The sequence below is a fragment of the Manis javanica genome, chromosome X (assembly GCF_040802235.1).
Source record: "Manis javanica isolate MJ-LG chromosome X, MJ_LKY, whole genome shotgun sequence".
NCBI lineage: Eukaryota > Metazoa > Chordata > Mammalia > Pholidota > Manidae > Manis > Manis javanica.
In genome coordinates, this window is record NC_133174.1 from 61,547,218 (window position 1) to 61,565,769 (window position 18,552).

The following is an 18,552-nucleotide window of genomic DNA, read 5'->3' on the forward strand; positions in this document are numbered from 1 at the left end:
TCCCTACAGCTCTCTTAGGTATCTTCTCTCGTGCTGCCTTTCGAGTGCAAACTTATTTAATAAACTAGTCAGTTTGTAACCTACTCATGGGTTAGATGGAAATTTTTTTCTCTTTTGTGTATACCTTAAGTGAGGACTTCTGGACATACAACATTTGTGCTGGAAGCATCTCAAAGGTCGGTGTGCGTGTGTGTACAGGTAATCTTTCGGGTATTGTTGCATTATTTTGTAGATTGTTAGCTTTGATAACTCACTAAGGAAAGAGCTAGATTTCCCGTGTTCAAATACCTTGGTGAAAATAATTCAGTAATACAATTACATCTAATCTGTATTAAAATGCTTATGTGGTTAAATTTCAGTTAGGAAGTGCCTGTAGTTTACCCTTATGTTGCTGAAGAGAGTATGAATTGCTGCAACCTTTTGAAAAAGTAATCTGGCAATGCTTAGGGAAATAAAAAGTACAGATATCACTAGACTACATACGAACCTGATAGTCTGACTTTTAAGAAAACATCCTATAGAAATAAAAGTACATGTAAAGACACATGAACATGGATGTCTTTGCAGCTTTGTTTTTGTGACAATATCTACTGGAAACAAGTAAATCAATAAGAGACCAAGTAAATTGTAGAACATTCGTATTTTGAAATATTTTGCATCTGTGGAGACAGATTTACCTCTTTACACTCTTGATTTAGAGAATGCCATAATGGATTGTTAGGTGAGAAAAGTAAGTTGCAAAATAGGCAGTATGATCCTGTGATTAGTGTGGGGAGAGTGTGCTAAAGGAATGTAATAACATTCTTTTCTTTGTCTTTTTGGGGGGTCTTCTATATATGTTATGAAGTGGTTAATACATATACAAACATATAAAGAATAATACAGTGAACCTCTGTTCTCACCAAACAAACACTAAAATAAAAACTATCATTATGGTTGAAGTTCACTGTACCCATCCCTGATTGCATCTCTCTCTACCTTCATCTCCGGAGGCAGCCATTATTTTAGTGATTATTCTGCGCCTGTATTTCTTAGACTTCTGTGACCTTATGAACTTATTCTAACATTTTTTTTAACAAAGTTTGAAGAGAAATTTTTTTTAAAAGTCAATTTAAAAAATGGTGGATTTTTAAGTGGGATTTAAGTCTGGGTTACAGTAAAGGGCCAATTAAAATTTCTCATAAATTGAGGGCAGGATCTAGTTTTTTAAAAAACCAAAAACAGGAATTAAGTGTTGGCAAGGAAGCAGAGAAATTGGAAGTCTCGGACATTGCTGCTGGGATATAAAATGATGAAGCTGCTGTGGAAAACAGTTTGATATTACTCTGTAAGTTAAACACAGAATTATCGTACTACCTTATCAACACTTAACTATTTTTGGTTTAAAAAAAAATTACAACCATCCTAGTGTGTTTGAAGTGATAAGTCATTGTGGTTTAGATTTCTGTTTCCCTAATGACTAATGCTTTGGGGCATCTTTTCATGTACTCGTTGGCCACCTGTATATTTTCTTTGCAGAAATGTCTATTCAAGTCCTTTGACCTTTTTTAATTTGATTGTCTTTCTGTTGTTGAGTTGTACAAATTCTTTATATATTCTAGATAGTAGACTGTTACATATATATGATTTGCAAATTGTTTTTCCCATTCTTGAGTGTTTTTTACACTTGATAATATCCTTTGGTGTACTAATTTCTAAAATTTGAAGTCCAATTTACCTTTTTTCTTTTGTTGCTAGTGCTTTTGGTGACAGATCTGAGAATTCTTTGCCAAATCCAAAGTCACGAAGATTTATCCTTATGCATTTTTCTAAGTGTTCCATGTTTTTAGCTCTTATATTTATGTCATTGATCTATTTTGAGTTAATTTTTGTATATGATGTGAGGTCCAGCGTCATTCTTTTACATGTGCATAGTGAGTTGTCCCAGCACCATATGGTGAACAGATTAGTTCATTCTTCATTGAATGATCTTGACACTTTTGTTGAAATCAATTGCCTATAGATGTTGGTTTTTTTTCCTGGTCTTCCAAATTTATTCCATTTGTCTCTGTGTCTGCCCTTGTACCAGTATGACACTGTTTTGATTACTGTAGATAGTAAGTTTTAAAATTGCGAAGTGTCAGTCCTCCAACTTTGTTCTTCTTTTTCAAGATTGTTTGTCTATGTAGGGCCCCTTGCAATTCCATATGAATTTCAGGATCAGCCTTTCCACTTCTTTTTAAGTTATGTAGAAAAAAATAAGATGAGTTACAAACTAAAACTACATTAATACTGCCTTTTATATTTATTTACCTATGTAGTTACCTTTATCCATGTTCTTTGTTTCTTAGTATACTTTGAGTTATTGTCTATTATCTTGCCATTTTAGCCTAAAGAACTCCCTTTGGCAGTTCTTGTAGGGCCAGGTCTGTTACCAACAAGCTCCCTCAGCTCTTTCATCTGGGAGTGTCTTAATTTATTTTTTTGGTTCTTTTTGACAGGTTTATTGAAATAGAATTCACGTACCATATGATTCACCCATCTGAAATGTACAAGTCAGTGGTTTTTAGTATATCTGCAGCCACCACCACCATTAATTTCAGAGCATTTTCATCACTCCAAGAAGTCCACACGCTTTAGCCATAACCAGATGCCCTCTTGAACCCCACTTACCCATCCCTAGGTAACAACGAATCTACTTTTTGTCTCTGTAGGTTTCCCAGTTTTGAGCATTTCACATGTATGGAGTCATACAATATGTAGTCTTTATTGATGACTTTATTGGATGACTAAGGTTCATCCATGTTGTAGCATGTATCAGTAAGTACTTCATTCCATTTATGGCTGAATAATGGTCCATAGTATGGATATACCACCTTTTGTTTATCAATTATTCCATCAATGGACATTTGGTTGTTTCCACCTTTAGACTATTAAGAATGAGCCTGCTAAAACATTCATGTGCAAGTTTCTGTGTAGACATATGTTTCTATTTCTCTAGATGTATATTTTAGAGTATTATTACTGGGTCATGTAACTTTAGTTGTTTGAGAAACTGCCTCTTGTCGAAAGTGGCTGCACCATTTTATAATCAAATCAGCCATGTATGAGGGCTCTAACTTGACTACATTCTCACCAGCACTCGTCATTACCTAACTTTACACAATTCTAGCCTTCCTAGTGGCTGTGAAGTAGTATCTCATTGTATTCTCCTTTCCCATAAGGTTAGTCCCTTTATGTTGCTTCTTAGGGAAATGCAATTTGAATATGCCCTCAATCACCCTGGGATGACTGTGGTTTGTTAGGGCTGTCTCTCTCTGACCACACCCAGCAGCCAAGCTCCACTTACTGTGAACTAATTGTTTAATTGTTTTCCACAATGCCCTGGGGCATAAACTACTTTGAAAACTAATCCAATCAAACTGGGGGTTCTTTGAACGAATAGTTTCTGAGATTAGTGTTTGATATTGTTTTGACCCCAGGAGGATTCCTCCCAGTTGCCTTATTCTCCAGTTCTTTCCTGCAAACTAGCTAACCTATAGTTTAGCCTGCATTTTGAATCTTATTAATTGCCTTTCAAGCACTCCTTTAGGTTTGACTTTCTACATGCTCTTGCAAATGAAGTTAGTTCCTTTGGGGAGAGATGATGAGCTATTTTAATGTCTCCTTCTTCCCTAAAACAAAAGCTCTCAGCCTGGTCTCTGGAGGTGGGGCTAAGGGTAGTGGCAAGTTTCTCACTGAGTAACAGTTCTCTTCTGTTAGCCCAGTGCTTGGTGGAGGGGAGGGTACAGCCAGAGGTCTTCTCAGTTTGCCTCTTTCCTCCCAGACCCTGGGCAAGGATGATCAGGGCCCAGATCTTCATTCACCACACCCAATTAAGGTCTATATTCCACCAGTGGAGGCTAAGTCGGGGAGAAGGTCACTCTAGCTATTCATGCCATCAGGCCGTAAGTTGATCTCTTTAATTTATTTTTGATAATTTTGTCAGATATAGATTTGTTTTGGTTGACAGCTTTCTTTCTGGGAAGAAAGGCCTCTGAATGGGACCTGGTGGGGAGAAGGAGCGCTGGGTTCTTGGTTGTAGGAGTTTTGAGTGGAGTCTCCCCCTCCTTGAGCTGGAATGGGAGAGGGTAGGAGTTAGTGGTCTTGGTTCATATACTAAAGACTCACCTTAGTGAATTTTCTAAGATATTCTTAAATATGTGTCTTTAATTTGCTGTTTGTCCTTAGAACTGTTTCCAAAGTTTTTAAGTAGTGATTTTTTAAAATAGTTTTCATAAGCTTCAGTGGGGAGGAGGTCACTCTAGCTCCTCATGCTGTCAGGCCATAAGTCAATCTTTTTCCTTTATTTAAAGATAGTTTTGTAGATATAGATTTGTTGGTTGCCCGTTTTTTTCTTTCAACACTTTAAATATGTCACCACCTTCTGGCCTCCATGGCTTCTGATGATGAGTTACTTCTCTTTTCTAGCTTTTTAGATTCTTTCTTGGGTTTCAACAGTTTGATTACACTACATTTCAGTGTAGATCTCTTTGAGTTTATTCTCTTTGGAGTTCACTGAATTTCTTACATAGATTTGCCATTGTTTCTTCAACTATTCTTTATGTCCCTTTCTCTCCCTTTTCTTCGGGACCTCTCATTTGTGTGTGCTGTTAAGATTGGTGCTGTTTACATATATCTCTTAATTTTTCTTCCTTTTTTTCTCTTTCCACTCCTCAGACTGAGTAATCTTAACTTACCTATCTTCATAGTCATTTATTCATTCTTCTGCCTATTTAAATCTTAGGAAGAATCCTTTTAAAAGTAGGTGAATTTTTCATTACAGTTACTGTACTTTTCAGCTTCAGAACTTGTATTTGGTCCCTTTTTGTAATTTCTGTCTCTTTATTGATATTTTCAATTTATTGATAGGTTCTTCTCCCAGTTTCCTTTAGTTTTTGTCTGTGGTTTCCATTAGCTTTTTAGCCTATCAATGACAGCTGGTTTTTCTAGTAAGTCTAAATGTCTGGGCTTCCTCAGGGATAGTTTCTGTTAATTTGTTTTTCTTTCTGTAAATGGACCATACTTACTTATTTCTTTACATGTCTAATAAGTTTTTATTGAAAATAGGCATTTTGAATTTTATATGATGGCTCTGGAAATCAGAGTATTTCCCCCCTACCCTCAGGTTTGTGTTGTTGCTTATTGTGGGCTGCAGTCATCCATTTGTTTGACTTTTGTTCCTTGTCACATGTGGTCACTAAACTCTCCATTTATTATCTCAGTGTTCAGCTAGTGACTTGATAAGAATTCTGTAAATGATACAGTTTGCAGTCCCTTTCTTCATTTGACACTGTTCTGATTATAGTAAGTTTCAAACTAGATTCTAGAATTCTGAAAAAGCTGATTCTTGCAGTTTTTGCCAGCTTAATCATTTCAGTGGTGGGATGCATCGTAGGAGCTCCCTACTCCACCATTTCTGGTGTTGTCATCTCATACATTTTGGTACATCATGATTGCATTATAATTCAGTGCACAGTACTTTCTAATTTTGCTTGTGATTTATTCTTTGACTCAAAAAATTTAGAAATGTATTGGTTAATTTCCAACTCTTTGTGGAATTCCAATTTTTCTTTTTCTTTTTTAATTCCATTCTGTTGGAGAGCATACCGTGTATGATTTCAGTCCTGTTAAATTTGAGTTTAGCACAGAGCTCTTTGAACTATGACTTATGGGTCAAATCCTGTTCCCTGGCTTAGTATTATTAGCAAACTAAAAACAATCTTTACATTTTCAAAAAAGAAAATTCACAAGCAGAATATTATTTCTCAATGCATGAAAGTCATGTGCAATTCAAATTTCAGTGTCCATTATAAATTTTATAGGCACACAACTATTCTTATATGGCTGTATATTGTCTGTGGATGCTTTAATGCCACAACAGCAGAATTGAGCAATTACAGTAGTGACTGTGTGGCTTGCAAAGCCTAAAATGCCTCTTAGTTGAATTTGCTTACACCTAGTTTAAATAAACATCCCTTTTACCTATATCTCTAAATTATGCTACCATCACCCCTCTCATCAACAAGAAATTTTATGCTATAACGTGCCTCTTAAAACATGGAATAAAATCATTCTTTTTGCATCTTACCATTTTACCAAGTTGAAAGGCAAAGATGAAAGCCTGCTGAACAAAAATATTGACTGATGTATGAGAAAAAGTACAACTATCTTTCTAGTAATTTTTTTCTGTATTGACTATTTCAGCACATCTCTCTTCCATTCTAATTTCCTTGTTCCAAAGTTAAATTTACCAAAAATAATAAATATTAAACCACTTTTATTAGTGAAAATAATTATCTTTGTACATATGGGCATTCTACATAGTTAAAATCAATTATTTTGTCTTAAAAGTATTTTATTTTCTTTTTTTCCTCTTTGATGTTATTTCATACAGACAACATTTTGTATCCATCAAGATGGACCACCAAGCTGTGGTTTCACATAGTTTTTAGTATTGAAATTTTTTTTTTTCTTTTTACCTTTTGACTCCCTTCACCCATTTCTCCCACCAATCTGTTCTCTGTGCCTTTCAGCTTGGTATTTTAAAAACATTTTTTAGATTCCACATATAAAAGAGATCATATAGTATTTGTCTTTCTCTGACTTTATTTCAGTTAACATAATAAATAACCTTAAAGTCCATCCATGTTGTCACAAGTGGCAAGATTTCATTCTTTTCTATAGCTGAATAATGCTCCATTGTGTGTATGTATGCACACACATATACCCCATGATTTCTTTCTCTTTTCATCCACTGATGGACACTTGTTTGTTTCTACGTTTTGGCTGTTGTAAATAATGCTGCAGTGAATATTGGGGTGTGTTTATCTTTTCGAGTTAGTCTTTTCATTTTCTTCAGATAAATAAATGCCCAGAAGTGGAATTGCTGGATCATATGGTAGTTCCATTTTTAATTTTTTGTGAAACCTCCATAGTGTTTTCTGTAGTGGCTGCTCCAATTTACATTTCTACCAACAGTGCACAAGGACTCCCTTTTGTCCTCATCCTCACAGTACTTGTTATTTGTCTTTTTAATAACTGTAGTCATTCTGATTGTTGTGAAGAGATACCTCATTGTAGTTTTGATTTGCATGTCCCTGCTGATTGATAATGTTGGGCATCTTTTAATCTATCTGTTGGCCATCTGCATGTCTTATTTGGAAAAATGTCTATTCAGATCCTCTACCCAATTTTTAAATTGAAGTATAATTCATATTCAATATTATATTGGTTTCAAGTATACAGCATAGTCTTTCTGCCCATATTTTAATTGTATTGTATAAATATATCTTATGCCAATAAGTTTTGACTACCAATATGTTGGGAAAGGTGGCAAAGTAGCAAGAGTTTTGTTTTGAAAAGTGAATAAAGCAGATTTTTTTTTTTTTAAAGGCCTGCATGGATCTGGACAATAAGTGGGGAAAAATCTGTCAATTGAAGCTGACTCCTGAATGGCATAGATGATGGAATTAGTGATTTAGGAGTTTAAAACAGTTACTTATCAATGTAGAGGATAGTCTGAAAATGCTTACTTGAAGTATGAAAGATATAAAAAAGATTTTAACTTCTGAGAATGAAAAATACGATTTTTAAATTTTAAGTTGTTTAGGGAGTTTCCTGTTCTTTTTCTGTTATAAATTTCTAGTTTAATTATATTATGGCTTGAGAAAATACTTTGTATACTTCTAGTTTTTTTCATGTATGTTAGGCTTTGCTTTATGTGAATATTTCATATGTACTTAAAAACAATGTCAGTTTTGTTCTTGGGTTGAGTATTGTATAACCACTGAAAAGATTTCCTTGGTTAATGATCTTGTTCAGTCTTCCATACTCTGTTGATTTTCTGCCTGTTAATTCTAATTGTGATAGAAGTGTTGAAGTCTTTAAGTTTCTTGTCAATTTGTCTATTTCTTGTTTTATTTTGTCAGTTTTTGATTCATATATTATGAACCTCTGTTAGGTGCATATGCATTTAGGATTGCTGTGCCTTCTGGTTCAATCAACCCTTTTATCATTAGATAATTGCCCTCATTTTCCCTGGTAATTTTCTTTGTTCTGAAATCTGTTTTTGTCTTTCATAAATATAGCTAGTCCTGTTGTTTGATTGATGTTTGCATGGTATGTATCTTCTCATTCCCTTGCTATTTAGGCTGCTTATACCAATGTATTTGAAGTCTATCTCTTGTAGACAGGATATTGTTTCATGGTTTAGGTTTTTTGTTTTTTGTTATTTTGGTAATCTGACAGTTTCTGTGTTTGAGTTTTGGTCCTTAGGCCATTTATAATAAAAAATTGATATATTTAGATTTAGGTTTACTACTTTATTTTTTGTTTTCTGTTTGTTAATTTTTATAACCTTTCTGCCTTCTTTTGGGTTATTTGAATAATTTTCCATTTTGATTTTATTGTTATTTTTTATTATATCTCTTTGTATAGCCTTTAGTTTTTTCTTTAGGGGGTTACACAATACATACTTAAGTTTTCACTGTATTTTAGGGGGTTATACAATATATACTTAAGTTTTCACTGTATTTTACCCTGTAGTTTGGAATATAGGAACTGGAATATAGGAACATTAACATTTCATAGGCCCCTTAACTCTCCCTCTTTTACAATTGTCACATACTGTATTGCCATACATTGAAAACTCTATCAGAGAATGTTTGTCTTTTGTTTTCAGTCTTCACAATTTAAAAAAACTCAAGAGAGACAAATAACCTCCTGAATTATCCAAACAAATATTTCTGTTGCTCTTCATTCCTGATGATTTATGTTCCCTTCTGGTGTTTCCCTTCTGCATGAAAACTTGTTGTAGCATTTCTTTAGAGAAGATCTTATGGGTTATGTACACTTAGGTTTCCATCATGAGAATATCTTTAATTTATTTTACATTCCTTTACATAAATTACTTTCTTTGGTTATTTTGTGTGGAGAGTTGCTTTCTTTCAGCCAATTAAACGTGTACACTTCCTTCTGACTTCCAGAGTTTCTGATGGGAAAACAGTTATTATTCCTTTATGTGGTTGTATGATATTTTCTTTGGCTTCAGTTTTAGCAATTTTATTGTGATGCAGCTGGCTGTGGATTTCTTTGTATTTATCCTTTCTGAAGTTTTCTTAGTTAATTGCATCTGTAGGTTTATGTCTATTGCCAAACTTAAGAGGTTTTCAGGCACTAGTTTTTTCAAATATTTTCAGCCCCACACTGTTTCTTCTATATTTCTGTTATTGTCTCAGTTCCCTGAACCTTTGTATATTTATGCTATTTTCTGTTAGTATTGGATATTTTCTGTATATCTCTTTTTAAGTTCCTTTGCCATCTCCACTGTGCTACTGAGTCTGTCATTTTATTTTTTAATTTTGGTTACTGTATTTGTAACTTAAAAAATTTGTCTTTTCTTGATATCATATTTATTGACAGGGTTTTCTGTTTCAGTATTTGTCACAAGAATGTGATTGCTTGTCTGAGTATTGTTATAATAGTTGTCTTAAAAGTGTCAGATAATTGCAAGAACCATTATCTTGGTATTTTTTTATGATTTAATGCATGTTATGCAATCTTGTCAATAATACTGCAAAAGTATTGCTGTGCTATTCTCTGTGCATCATATGTATGTGATGTTGGTATGTTTTAATGCATGTGACTTTGATCTCTTAGTTAATGTGTGCCAGAGTTTTCCACTGTAAAGTTACTGCTTTTCCCTTTCAATTTCATATGATTTGGTGGGAATATACTTTGAGATTATGCAAATATTGTGTTTCTTGTCATACTTCACTCACTGATTTTATCCATCATGATTATTACCTGCCACAGTGATTATGTTACTCTTTGTTTCATGGTTGTTTAGAATTTCCATTATTCCTTCTACATTCATTAATTGGAATTCTACTATAAGGAAGCTCTGTCCATTCTTCCATTTTACTAATTTAATCAAATATTTATTTCAGTATGGACTCATTGGTGTTTATTTAAGTCTCTTGATTTTAATCCAGTACTGTCATTATTTTGTTGCTATGGCTATCAAGTTTGGCTGTTGTGCTTTCCTTCACGTTGGCTCCTGTGTCCTTTTGATATGCTCCCATTTTTTTTTTGAGCATTGCTCTATTTCCTGTCACCACAGTATGTTCTAGGTACATCTTGTTTTTTCCCATCCCAGCTCTGGAATCTACCGTTTCTATAAATGATCTTGGTTCCTGTTATTGAAGAATGGTTTTTAGAAAGCAATATTTGTGTGCTCATTGTATCTCTGTTTCCGGGCCCTCTCAGTCAACAGAGTGAGGGAGTATATGTTTATATTCACAGTCTTAGATGTCCTTATTTCTATATTCTTTTGTATGTATTTGTTTATGTGTAGTTGTATGTTTCATATTAAATGATGAATTCATATTAATATGTTTGATTCTAAATAAAAGTGCAAGGTTCTGAGACTATATTTGTAAATGACATATCTGACAAGGGGTTAACATCCAAAATATATAAAGAACTCATACGCCTCAACACCCAAAAAGTAAATAATGGGCAGAGGATATAAACAGACAGTTCTCCAAAGAAGAAATTCAAATAGCCAACAGGCATATGAAAAGATGCTCCACATCGCTAATTATCAGGGGAATGCAAATTAAAACCACAATGAGATATGACCTCACTCCAGTTAGGATGGCCAACATAGAAAAGAATAGGAACAACAAATGCTGGCAAGGATGTGGAGAAAGGGTAACCCTCCTTACACTGCTGGTGGGAATGTAAAACTAGTTCAACCACTGTGGACTGGTGGGAATGTAAAACTAGTTCAACCATTGTGGAGAGCAGTATGGAGGTTCCTCAAAAAACTTAAAATAGAAATACCATTTGACCCAGGAATTCCACTCCTAGGAATTGACCCTAAGAATGCAGTTTCCCAGTCTCAAAAAGACATATGCACCCTATGTTTATCGCAGCACTATTTACAATAGCCAAGATATGGAAGCAACCTAAATGTCCATCAGTAGGTGAATGGATAAAGAAGAGGTGGTACATATACACAATGGAGTATTATTCAGCCATAAGAAGAAAATAAATCCTACCATTTGCAACAACATGGATGGAGCTAGAGGGTATTATGCTCAGTGAAATAAGCCAGGTGGAGAAAGACAAGTACCAAATGATTTCACTCATCTGTGGAGCACAAGAACAAAGCAAACACTGAAGGAACAAAACAGCAGCAGGCTCACAGAACCCAAGAATGGACTAACAGTTGCCAAAGGGAAAGGGACTTGGGGGGGGGGGGGGGTGGGAAGGGAGGGAGAAGGGGAATAAGGGATATTAGGATTAGCACATGTAATCTAGGGGCTAGCACCGAGAAGGCAGTACAACACAGAGAAGACATGTAATGATTCTATAGCATCTTACTACGATGATGGTCAGTGACTGTAATGGAGTATGTGGTGGGGACTTGATAATGGAGGGTATCTAGTAACCACAATATTGTTCATGTAATTATATATTGATGATACTAAAATAAAAATAAAACACAAGGTTCATTCTCTTCTAGTCATCCTGTCTTCAATTGTAATTCCTTCTTTTGAAAATAAGATACCTGGCTCTCATTTTCCTAAATATATATACTACTTTGCTCAATTTTAGAATGTTAAAATTTTTTTATGTTTGTCTGAAGCAGAGATTCAGAAATACTAAAACATATTCTCTGAGAAGCAACTTTCCTACCTGGAGTACAATATTGGTGTGCAGTTTTGTTTGTCTTTAGCCTTACAGTTGATAGTCAAATATACTGCTTCTAAAGTTACTGAAGTCGTAAGTCAGTTCTTTTCTTACCACCCAGTTCAGTTTGTTCATGTTAGCCATTTGTTTTACAATTAGGTTTATTTGTTATTATTTGCATTCCATTTTGGGTTTCCCCCAAGTGTTGTTTAGATTGAAGTATGTATTTATTTTGTGGTTATGTGAAATAGTACCATGGTTCCAAGTGTTAGACCTATATGAAAAGGCTTACAAAGAGAAGTGTCACCCCTAATATCTCTTTCTCAGCCCCTAATTTAACAGCCCCCCATTCCCAGCCACCTCCTGGAGGTAACTAGTCTTGGTAGTTTGATGTCGTCACAGTTTATTTTTGCTTGTGTTTCTGTTGTGTGGAAGACACTGAACAGATTATAGTTTACTTAACAAATATCCTGTGTATAGGCATTTAGATTCTTCGCAGTGTTTTCCAATTGGAAACAAGGCTATAGTGAATAAACTTGTACATATATATGTTTTTGTGTAGTTGAAGGTGTACCTACAGTTATAGACTCCTTTAAGTGCTGTTAATTACTTGTGCTGTTTACTATTGCCAAATAACCTCCAAATCAGTTGTACAGTTTGCATCTGCACCAGCCATCTGTGAGTGTGCCTGTGTTCTTACAGCTTCACCAACTGAATGTGTTTTCCTTGTATATAATATATGCACGTGTATGTGTATATTTGTATTAGTTTCATACAAACGTGGGATCTTACCAAACGTTGGTGTTTTTACATTTAATAATAAGTCATGATCATAAGTGCATATATATATAGTGTACATAATACATAGATGCATATACATGCATATATTTCCAGTGGATTCTTACTTTTTCTTATGTGTACTTACCATATTTAACCAACCTCTTAATGAAACTTTTTTCAGTCTTTTCACTGCAATATACAATGGTGTGACTAACTTTATAGTGCACATATTTTTCCATTATTGTTGGAGTCATATCTGAGATTAAATCTTGATGAATAGAAATAGGGTCTGTCTTTTTAAAAAGTTACACACTTTTTAATTTTGAAATAATTTTAAGTTCATATGTAGTTGTAAAAAATAATACTTTGAAGGTCCATATATTTAACCAGTTCTTCCCAATGGTGGGACTATCTTGCAAAACTGTAGGATATACAGCAAAGAAATTGACAATGATACAATCCACTAAACTTACTCATATTTCCCAGTTTTTATATTTTTAAAATATTCCCAATCAGTGAGGAATGGCATCCCATTGTTTGTTTTTTTTGGTATCATTAATCTACAATTACATGAAGAACATTATGATTACTAGGCTCCCCCCTTCACCAAGGCCCCCCTACATACCCCTTCACAGTCACTGTCCATCAGTGTAGTAAGATGCTGTAGAATCACTACTTGTATTCTCTGTGTTGCACAGCTCTCCATGTGCCCCCCCCCACATTATACATACTAATTGTTATGCCCCCTTTCTTCCCACCCCCTTATCCCTCCCTTCCCACCCATCCTCCCCAGTCCCTTTCCCTTTGGTAACTATTAGTCCATACTTGGGTTCTGTGATTCTGCTGCTGTTTTGTTCCTTCAGTTTTCCTTTGTTCTTATACTCCACATATGAGTGAAATCATTTGGTACTTGTCTTTCTCTACCTGGCTTATTTCACTGAGCATAATATCCTCTAGCTCCATCCATGTTGCAAATGGTAGGATCTGTTTTTTTCTTATGGCTGAGTAATATTCCATTGTGTATATGTACCACCTCTTCTTTATCCATTCATCTACTGATGGACATTTAGGTTGCTTCCATATCTTGGCTATTGTAAATAGTGCAGCGATAAACATAGGGGTGCATCTGTTTTTCAAAGTGCTGCATTCTTAGGGTAAATTCCTATAAATGGCATTCCTGGGTCAAATGGTATTTCTATTTTGAGTTTTTTGAGGAACCTCCATACTGCTTTCCACAATGGTTGAACCAATTTACATTCCCACCAGCAGTGTAGGAGGGTTCCCCTTTCTCCACAACCTCACCAACATTTGTTGTTGTTTGTCTTTTCAATGATGGCGATCCTTACTGGTGTGAGGTGATATCTCATTGTGGTTTTAATTTGCATTTATCTGATGACAAGCGATGTGGAGCATCTTTTCATGTGTCTGTTGGCCATCTGAATTTCTTCTTTAGAGGACTGTCTATTCAGCTCCTCTGCCCATTTTTTAATTGGATTATTTGCTTTTTGTTTGTTGAGGCGTGTGAGCTCTTTGTATATTTTGGATGTCAATCCTTTATCGGATCTGTCATTCATGAGTATGTTCTCCCATACTGTAGGATACCTTTTTGTTCTATTGATGGTGTCCTTTGCTGTACAGAAGCTTTTTAGCTTGATATAGTCCCACTTGTTCATTTTTGCTTTTGTTTCCCTTGCTTGGGGACATCCCATTGTTTTTTAAATCTGTATTTTTAAAAATGTTAAGTGAGTGTGAACATTTTCTCATATTTAATTATCGCTTTTATAGATTTTTCTTTTACAAGTAACTACTGTTTTCCCCAATTACCTATTGGATTTTGGGTAATTTTTCCTGCAGTTTTAAAGAATTCTTTATATGTTTACAGGGACGTAGCTTTGTGTGGAGATAAATTGCACGTATTTTCTCTAAGTTTGTTAGTTGTCTTTCTTCCTTTTTCTTTCAATTTAGAAATCATTTAGAACTTGATAATATGGGTAAATGTTGAAACCACAATGTTGTTCATGGGAAACCTTCATAAGCTTGTATATCAATGATACTTTACTTTAAAAAAATGATTTAGAAATAATTAAAAACTGGCAGCATCATAGTTTGTTTATTCATTTACTGGTGAAGGACTTTTTCTTTGTCTCCAGTTTTTGGCAGTGAATAAAACCTCTTTGAATTTTGCATATCAGTTTTGGTATAGAGAGATTTTGGAGGAAAGGGATGTAATTAAGTACCTGGAAGTAGGATTATTGGGTCATATTGTAAGAATATATCTAATTTTACAAGGGGCTAATAAATAGTTTTCCAAAAAAGCCTTACCATTTTACATTCCCACCAGAAGTGAATGAGAGTTTCCAGATGTTCTACATCCTCACCAGTACTTCTTTTTTCAGAAACGCCATTCCAGTAGGTGTTTAGTAGTATCTAATCATTTTAATCAGCATTTCCCCAATGTCTCTGATTTTGAGTATCTTCTCATGTGTCACTTGACATCTTTATCTTTGTGAAATGTCTGGCCAAATGTTTTGTCCATTTTTAATAGGTTTATCTTAATATTGAGGTAGAATGTTTCCTTTTGTTTTCCAGATACAAGTCCTTTGTCAGATATATATATATATATACATATAGTGAATATTTTCTCCAATTGTCTGGTGTGCCTTTTGGTTTACTTAAGGTTGTCATTTAAAAGTTCCCATTTTTAAAAATCCCAAGTCTTTTTTTTAACTTCATAAATTCTTTTTTATAATATGTGCTGTCTGTGTTTTATCTAAGGAATATTTACCTATGCCAAGGTGACAAATATATTCTATTTTTTCTTCTAGGAGTTTTATAATTTTACTTATTACATTTAAGTCTTTAATCCATTTGAAGTTAATTTTTTTATTTGGCACTAAGTAAGGGTCAATGCTTATTATTTTTCATATGGTTAAATTGTCCCAGCATTATTGCTTGAAATGACTTTCCTTTTTATACTGAATTGATTTGACACCTCTGTCAGAAAAAAATTTCCTGTGTATTTGTTGCTCTAGTTCTGTTTCATTTTTGTTCTGGTGATCTATGTTTTGTTCCTTTCACTAATACCGTACTCTTGATTACTTAGCTTTTTAGCTTTTTTAGTAAGTCTTGAAATTAAGAAGTTTATGTCCTTCAACTTTATTCCCTTGTTAAAAAATTGCTTTAACTATTCTAGGCTAGATTTCCATTTCCATGTAAATTTTCATAGTTTGTCGGTTTCATTTAAAAATAACTCTTGGCTTTTTCTTCCATAAAATCCTCACAGATGGTTTTGTTTTTCGGTATTTTGAAGTTGGATAATGACTTTTTTTGTGTGTTTATACTTAAATAACTTGGTTGGGCATAATAATTTTAGTTCACACTTTTCTTTTGTAATACTGGTTCTGTTTTTGTCTGACATTTCAATATTGCTGTGGATGATTCTGGAGATAAGCTGTCTGCATTCTCCCTACTAGTTAACATCTCTTTTTTATTAAACTAAAAGCATTTTTAATTAATAGATTTTACTCTATAGGATAGTTTTAGATTTATACAAAAACAGATAGTACAGAGATTTCCCATAATACTCTCTCTCTCCCCCAGCCACTCACACTGTTTGCCCATCTTCCATTAGTGTGGCACATTTGTTACAATAAATGAGCCAGTGTCGATATATAATTATTAACTATAATCCACAGTTTACATTAAGGTTCACTCTTTCTGTTGTGTAGTTCCTTGGATTTTGACAAATGCATGATATCATGTATCCAGCACTATAGTGTCATGCATAATTGTTTCCCCTGTGCTCCATCTATATTCATCCTTTATTCTCCACACTTCCCAAACCCCTAGCAACCACTGATTCTTTTACTGTCTTTATAGTTTTGCCTTTTCCGTGGCATGTAGTCAGAATTACTCAGTATGTAACCTTTTCAGATTGGCTTTCACTTAGCAATATCCATTTAAGGTTCTTCCATGTCTTTTAATGGCTTGATAGCTTTTTTTTTAGTGTTGAGTAAAATTCCATTGTCTGGATATACCACCGTTTTATCATTTACCTACTGAAGAGCATCTTGGTTGCTTCCAGTGTTGGCAGTTGATGTATTATTATTATTAACCGAAGTGCATTGCTTTATGAATAAAGGTGCTATAAACATCCATGTGCAGGTTATTACACAGACATAAGTTTTCAGCTCCTTTGGGTAAATAAAAAGAAGCAAGATTGTCAGATTGTATGGTAAGAGTATCTTCAGTTTTGTAGTAAACTGCCAAAATGTCTTCCAAAGTGGCCATGACATTTTGCATTCTCACCAGCAATGACTGAGAGTTCCTGTTGCTCTGTGTCCTTGGTAGCCATTGGTGTTGTCCTGATTTTGGATTTCAGCCATTCTAATGGGTGTGTAATGGCATTTCATTTTTGTTTTGATATGCAGTTTTCTTATGACATTATATTGAGCATCTTTTCTTATCCTTATTTGCTATTTGTGTATTTTCTTTGGTGAAATGAGTGTTCAGAAGTTTTATTTTTTTATTAAAATTTATTTTTAATTGAGGTATATACAATAAAATGCACAAATATTAGTGTACAGTTTGATGAGTTTTGAGGTGTTTACACTCATGTAACCATTACCCAGTTCAAGATACCAAACATACTCACTACTTTTTTCCTCTTTGCCTATTTCACCCATCCCCCACTGCCCTGTGACATTCTGTTCTCAGTGTTTATGAGACTATTTCTGTTTTGTTTGTTCATTTGTTTTACGGATTCCACATATAAGTGTAATCATATGGTATTTGTCTTTCTCTGGCTTATTTCACTTAACCATAATACCCCCCAGGTCCAACCATGTTGTTGCAAATGGCAAGATCTTATTCTTTGTAATGGCTGAGTAATAGTCCATTGTGTGTGTGTGTGTGTGTATATATATATATATATATATATTTTTGAGATAGTGATTTTATTTTCTTCAGGGTAAATTCTTAGAAGTTGAATTACTGGGTCATTTAATATTTCTGTTTTTAGTTTTTTGAAAAACTTCTGCACAATTTCCCATAGTGGCTACGCCATTTTACATTCCTACCAACAGTGCACTCAGGTTCCCTTTTCTGCATATGGCAACATTTGTTATTTCTTGCTTTTTTGATACTAGCCATTCTGACTGGTGTGAGGTGGTATTTCAGTGATTTTCATTTCCCTGATGACTAGTGATACAGAGCATCTTTTCATATGCCTGTTGGCCATCTGTATGTCTTTGTTGGAAAAATGTCTGTTCAGGTCCTCTGCGCATTTTTTAATTGGTAAATCCTAGTATGTTTCTGTAGATACAAACTTATTCTCAAATTTTGTGGAAAGTCACAGGCCCTAGAATAGCTAAGACAGTCTTGAAAAGTTGGTTATCATTCCACCTGTTATTAATATGCCTTATATACTTAAAATAAAGACTGTTATATTGGCAAAATTGAGAACTGAAAAGTATACAGTTACATCCAACCTATTTTTGACAAAAGTGGAAAAACAGTTGAGTAGGGAAAGAGAGCCTTTTCAACAATGGTGTGTTCAATTGGACATCCATTGGCAAGAAAAATGAGTCCTTAACTTGAGGCTCACACCTTATACAGAAAATTAACTGAAAAGAAATTACAGGCTTAAGTGTAAAATGTAGAACTTAAAACTGTAAGACTGCTAGAAAAAAAAAATAGGCAAAAAGTATCTTCATAATCAGGCTAGGCAAGGAATTCACATACTTAATCTCAAGAAACATGACCCATAAAAGGAAAAATTGTTGAGTTAAATGTAATGAAAATTAAAACATACTCTGCCAAGGACTCTGTTAAGAGGATCTAAAGAGAAGCCACAGAGTGGCAGAATTTATTTATAAAGCATGCTGTCTCTCAAGTTAGTGGTATTTAGAACACAAGAAAAACTGGAAACCAAATAGGGAAAAATCAAGTAACCAATCCAATTAGAACAGGGACAAAAGACATGAAAGGATACTTCATGGAAGAAGATACTCAGATGGCAAAATAGAAAAGGAAAAGATGTTTAACATCATTAGA

At 34.3% G+C, this 18,552-nt stretch overlaps 1 protein-coding gene across 11 annotated transcripts in view; it reads left to right on the top strand.

The window, feature by feature from the left end:
* The window catches only part of CHIC1 (cysteine rich hydrophobic domain 1), a 295,686-nt gene that overhangs the window by 179,619 nt on the left and 97,515 nt on the right, over window positions 1-18,552 (top strand). For 3 of the 11 annotated variants that reach the window (XR_012127485.1, XR_012127486.1, XR_012127487.1), the window contains exon 2: window positions 131-176. The exons of 7 other annotated variants lie outside the window; for them this stretch is intronic. The gene's annotated coding sequence lies outside the window, so the exon portion shown is untranslated. Of the gene's footprint in view, window positions 1-130; window positions 199-18,552 lie in introns of all 11 variants that reach the window. One more of the 11 variants, XR_012127489.1, reaches the window with a different exon arrangement.